Source organism: Oncorhynchus nerka, linkage group LG13 (assembly GCF_034236695.1).
Source record: "Oncorhynchus nerka isolate Pitt River linkage group LG13, Oner_Uvic_2.0, whole genome shotgun sequence".
In the NCBI taxonomy this organism is placed as follows: Eukaryota; Metazoa; Chordata; class Actinopteri; order Salmoniformes; family Salmonidae; genus Oncorhynchus; species Oncorhynchus nerka.
In genome coordinates this window covers 11089653-11095652 of record NC_088408.1, presented here as the reverse complement: position 1 = coordinate 11095652, position 6000 = coordinate 11089653, and the positions used below count along the sequence as shown (strand labels likewise).

Below are 6000 nucleotides of genomic sequence, written 5' to 3'. Positions count from 1 at the left end.
CATAGCCGTGCTGCTCACCAACCTCTCTGAGCACATGCCTCACGATCCCCGTCTGGCCACCTTCCTGGAACCAGCTGAGAGCGTGCTGAACTACTTCGAGCCGTACCTGGGCCGCATCGAGATCATGGGCGGAGGGAAGCGCATCGAGAGGGTCTACTTTGAGATCAGCGAGTCCAGCCGCACGCAGTGGGAGAAGCCACAGGTCAAAGAGTCCAAGAGACAGTTCATCTTCGACGTGGTCAACGAGGGTGGAGAGAGCGAGAAGATGGAGATGTTTGTGAACTTCTGCGAAGACACCATCTTTGAGATGCAGCTGGCGTCTCAGATCTCAGAGCCAGAAGTGGCAGAGCGCCCGGAGGAGGAAGAGGAGGAGGTGCACAACTTGCTAGAAGAGCTGGCTGAGCAAGAGGAGGAGAGAGAGTTGGAGGCTTCCTCAGCTTTCACCATGGTCTGTGTCGCCGCCAAGAAGAAGATCTCCAACTTCCGACAGATGCTGACCTTCAAGACCCTCAAGAAGCAGTACAAGAAGACCAAGAAGCTGAGCATGAAGGAGGTGATCATTGGGTTCTTCTCCTTTTTCTGGACGCTCTTCGCAGAGTTCTTCAAGGGGATCTACAGCCTCATCTTTGGATTCTTCCACCTCATCTGGTCATCCATGTTCGGAGGCGGCCTCGTCGAAGGTGGGATCTATGGTTTTATTGTTTTTAGGATAATGTTAAAAAGGGTGTTGCAACGTTTTTTAAAAATGGACTTTAAATTATGTTTGATTTGAAGGAGCCAAGAACATGAAGGTGACAGACATCTTGGGCAACATGCCCGATCCCACCCAGTTCGGTATCCACGGCGACGTGTTGGAGACGGAAAAGGTGGAGGTGGGTGATTCGGTGTCGGGCGGAACAGACCAGGCCATCAAACCGTCGGACAAGGCAGAGCAGGACATCTTGATGGAGATGATTAATCCCACGCCAAAGAAAGGGGAAGGGTTAAAACATGTTGATCCTGGACTGGGAGACGTCTCTGAGACTCCTGAGACCTCCGCCACTGTGGAGAAGAAGGTGAGCATTCTGTAGGCCTGTCTCTAAAACAGTAGGTAAAGGGAATACATTAAATACAATGGAGATTCTCTATGTACAGTTCTCAGTAAACGCTGGGTTTGTTTCACATGGATGATGTCACTAATATGTTTCCTCTCTAATCTTCTGTTGTCCTTCTCATGTAGAAGTCTGGACCTCTCTAATCTTCTGTTGTCCTTCTCATGTAGAAGCCTGAACCTCTCTAACCTTCTATAGTCTGTCTCATGTAGAAGCCTGAACCTCTCTAACCTTCTGCTGTCTGTCTCAGGTAGAAGCCTGAACCTCTCTAACCTTCTATAGTCTGTCTCATGTAGAAGCCTGAACCTCTCTAACCTTCTGTTGTCTGACTCATGTAGAAGCCTGAACCTCTCTAATCTTCTGTTGTCCTTCTCATGTAGAAGCCTGAACCTCTCTAACCTTCTGTTGTCTGTCTCATGTAGAAGCCTGAACCTCTCTAATCTTCTGTTGTCCTTCTCATGTAGAAGCCTGAACCTCTCTAACCTTCTGTTGTCTGTCTCATGTAGAAGCCTGAACCTCTCTAACCTTCTGTTGTCCTTCTCATGTAGAAGCCTGAACCTCTCTAATCTTCTGTTGTCCTTCTCATGTAGAAGCCTGAACCTCTCTGTTGTCCTCTCATGTAGAAGCCTGAACCTTCTGTTGTCCTTCTCATGTAGAAGCCTGAACCTCTAACCTTCTGTTGTCTTATGTTGTCCTTCTGTTGTCATGTAGAAGCCTGAACCTCTCTAACCTTCTATAGTCTGTCTCATGTAGAAGCCTGAACCTCTCTAAACTTCTGTTGTCTGTCTCATGTAGAAGCCTGACCTCTAATCTTCTAATCTTCTGTTGTCCTTCTGTTGTCTTCTCATGTAGAAGCCTGAACCTCTCTAACCTTCTGTTGTCTGTCTCATGTAGAAGCCTGAACTCTCTAATCTTCTGTTGTCCTTCTCATGTAGAAGCCTGAACCTCTCTAATCTTCTGTTGTCTGTCTCATCTAGAAGCCTGAACCTCTCTAACCTTCTGTTGTCCTTCTCATGTCTCATGTAGAAGCCTGAACCTCTCTAACCTTATGTTGTCCTTCTCATGTAGAAGAAGTCTGTCTCATCTAGAACCTCTCTAACCTTCTGTTGTCTTCTCATGTAGAAGCCTGGACCTCTCTAACCTTCTGTTGTCTTCTTGTCCTCTCTCATAGAAGTAGAAGCCTGAAGCCTGAACCTCTCTAACCTTCTGTTGTCCTTCTCATGTAGAAGCCTGAACCTCTCTAACCTTCTATTGTCTGTCTCATGTAGAAGCCTGGACCTCTCTAACCTTCTGTTGTCTGTCTCATGTAGAAGCCTGGACCTCTCTAACCTTATGTTGTCTGTCTCGTGTAGAAGCCTGGACCTCTCTAACCTTCTGTTGTCCTTCTCATGTAGAAGCCTGAACCTCTCTAACCTTCTATTGTCTGTCTCATGTAGAAGCCTGAACCTCTCTAATCTTCTGTTGTCTGTCTCATGTAGAAGCCTGGACCTCTCCTTCTGTTGTCCTTCTCATGTAGAAGCCTGAACCTCTCCTTCTGTTGTCCTTCTCATGTAGAAGCCTGAACCTCTCTAATCTTCTGTTGTCTGTCTCAGGTAGAAGCCTGAACCTCTCTAATCTTCTATTGTCTGTCTCATGTAGAAGCCTGAACCTCTCTAATCTTCTGTTGTCTGTCTCATGTAGAAGCCTGAACCTCTCTAACCTTCTATTGTCTGTCTCATGTAGAATCCTGAACCTCTCTAATCTTCTGTTGTCTGTCTCATGTAGAAGCCTGAACCTCTCTAATCTTCTATTGTCTGTCTCATGTAGAAGCCTGAACCTCTCTAATCTTCTGTTGTCCTTCTCATGTAGAAGCCTGAACCTCTCTAATCTTCTGTTGTCTGTCTCATGTAGAAGCCTGAACCTCTCTAACCTTCTGTTGTCTGTCTCATGTAGTATCCTGAACCTCTCTAATCTTCTGTTGTCTGTCTCATGTAGAAGCCTGAACCTCTCTAATCTTCTATTGTCTGTCTCATGTAGAAGCCTGAACCTCTCTAACCTTCTGTTGTCTGTCTCATGTAGAAGCCTGAACCTCTCTAACCTTCTATTGTCTGTCTCATGTAGAAGCCTGAACCACTCTAATCTTCTATTGTCTGTCTCATGTAGAAGCCTGAACCTCTCTAATCTTCTGTTGTCTGTCTCATGTAGAAGCCTGAACCTCTCTAACCTTCTGTTGTCTGTCTCATGTAGAAGCCTGAACCTCTCTAACCTTCTGTTGTCCTTCTCATGTAGAAGCCTGAACCTCTCTAATCTTCTGTTGTCCTTCTCATGTAGAAGCCTGAACCTCTCTAACCTTCTGTTGTCCTTCTCATGTAGAAGCCTGAACCTCTCTAACCTTCTATAGTCTGTCTCATGTAGAAGCCTGAACCTCTCTAAACTTCTGTTGTCTGTCTCATGTAGAAGCCTGACCTCTCTAATCTTCTGTTGTCCTTCTCATGTAGAAGCCTGAACCTCTCTAACCTTCTGGTGTCTGTCTCATGTAGAAGCCTGAACCGCTCTAATCTTCTGTTGTCCTTCTCATGTAGAAGCCTGAACCTCTCTAATCTTCTGTTGTCTGTCTCATCTAGAAGCCTGAACCTCTCTAACCTTCTGTTGTCCTTCTCATGTAGAAGCCTGAACCTCTCTAACCTTCTGTTGTCCTTCTCATGTAGAAGCCTGAACCTCTCCTTCTGTTGTCTGTCTCATGTAGAAGCCTGAACCTCTCAAACCTTCTGTTGTCCTTCTCATGTAGAAGCCTGAACCTCTCTAACCTTCTGTTGTCCTTCTCATGTAGAAGCCTGAACCTCTCTAACCTTCTATTGTCTGTCTCATGTAGAAGCCTGGACCTCTCTAACCTTCTGTTGTTCTTCTCATGTAGAAGCCTGAACCTCTCTAATCTTCTATTGTCTGTCTCATGTAGAAGCCTGAACCTCTCTAACCTTCTGTTGTCCTTCTCATGTAGAAGCCTGAACCTCTCTAACCTTCTATTGTCTGTCTCATGTAGAAGCCTGAACCTCTCTAATCTTCTGTTGTCTGTCTCATGTAGAAGCCTGGACCTCTCCTTCTGTTGTCCTTCTCATGTAGAAGCCTGAACCTCTCCTTCTGTTGTCCTTCTCATGTAGAAGCCTGAACCTCTCTAATCTTTCTGTTGTCTGTCTCAGGTAGAAGCCTGAACCTCTCTAATCTTCTGTTGTCCTTCTCATGTAGAAGCCTGAACCTCTCTAATCTTCTGTTGTCCTTCTCATGTAGAAGCCTGAACCTCTCTAATCTTCTGTTGTCTGTCTCATGTAGAAGCCTGAACCTCTCTAACCTTCTGTTGTCTGTCTCATGTAGAATCCTGAACCTCTCTAATCTTCTGTTGTCTGTCTCGTGTAGAAGCCTGAACCTCTCTAATCTTCTGTTGTCTGTCTCATGTAGAAGCCTGAACCTCTCTAACCTTCTGTTGTCTGTCTCATGTAGAATCCTGAACCTCTCTAATCTTCTGTTGTCTGTCTCATGTAGAAGCCTGAACCTCTCTAATCTTCTATTGTCTGTCTCATGTAGAAGCCTGAACCTCTCTAACCTTCTGTTGTCTGTCTCATGTAGAAGCCTGAACCTCTCTAACCTTCTATTGTCTGTCTCATGTAGAAGCCTGAACCACTCTAATCTTCTATTTTCTGTCTCATGTAGAAGCCTGAACCTCTCTAATCTTCTGTTGTCTGTCTCATGTAGAAGCCTGAACCTCTCTAACATTCTGTTGTCTGTCTCATGTAGAAGCCTGGACCTCTCTAACCTTCTGTTGTCCTTCTCATGTAGAAGCCTGAACCTCTCTAACCTTCTGTTGTCTGTCTCATGTAGAAGCCTGAACCTCTCTAACCTTCTGTTGTCCTTCTCATGTAGAAGCCTGAACCTCTCTAACCTTCTGTTGTCCTTCTCATGTAGAAGCCTGAACCTCTCTAATCTTATGTTGTCCTTCTCATGTAGAAGCCTGAACCTCTCTAACCTTCTATAGTCTGTCTCATGTAGAAGCCTGAACCTCTCTAAACTTCTGTTGTCTGTCTCATGTAGAAGCCTGACCTCTCTAATCTTCTGTTGTCCTTCTCATGTAGAAGCCTGAACCTCTCTAACCTTCTGTTGTCTGTCTCATGTAGAAGCCTGAACCTCTCTAATCTTCTGTTGTCCTTCTCATGTAGAAGCCTGAACCTCTCTAATCTTCTGTTGTCTGTCTCATCTAGAAGCCTGAACCTCTCTAACCTTCTGTTGTCCTTCTCATGTAGAAGCCTGAACCTCTCTAACCTTCTGTTGTCCTTCTCATGTAGAAGCCTGAACCTCTCCTTCTGTTGTCTGTCTCATGTAGAAGCCTGAACCTCTCAAACCTTCTGTTGTCCTTCTCATGTAGAAGCCTGAACCTCTCTAACCTTCTGTTGTCCTTCTCATGTAGAAGCCTGAACCTCTCTAACCTTCTATTGTCTGTCTCATGTAGAAGCCTGGACCTCTCTAACCTTCTGTTGTTCTTCTCATGTAGAAGCCTGAACCTCTCTAACCTTCTATTGTCTGTCTCATGTAGAAGCCTGAACCTCTCTAATCTTCTGTTGTCTGTCTCATGTAGAAGCCTGGACCTTCTCCTTCTGTTGTCCTTCTTCTGTTGTCTGTCTCAGAAGCCTGAACCTCTCCTTCTGTTGTCCTTCTCATGTAGAAGCCTGAACCTCTCTAATCTTCTGTTGTCTGTCTCAGGTAGAAGCCTGAACCTCTCTAATCTTCTGTTGTCCTTCTCATGTAGAAGCCTGAACCTCTCTAATCTTCTGTTGTCCTTCTCATGTAGAAGCCTGAACCTCTCTAATCTTCTGTTGTCTGTCTCATGTAGAAGCCTGAACCTCTCTAACCTTCTGTTGTCTGTCTCATGTAGAAGCCTGAA

The 6000-nt window shown here is 45.3% G+C and overlaps 1 pseudogene; it reads left to right on the top strand.

Moving 5' to 3' along the window:
• LOC115140370 (ryanodine receptor 3-like) overlaps positions 1-6000 on the top strand; it is a 310457-nt pseudogene that overhangs the window by 287940 nt on the left and 16517 nt on the right.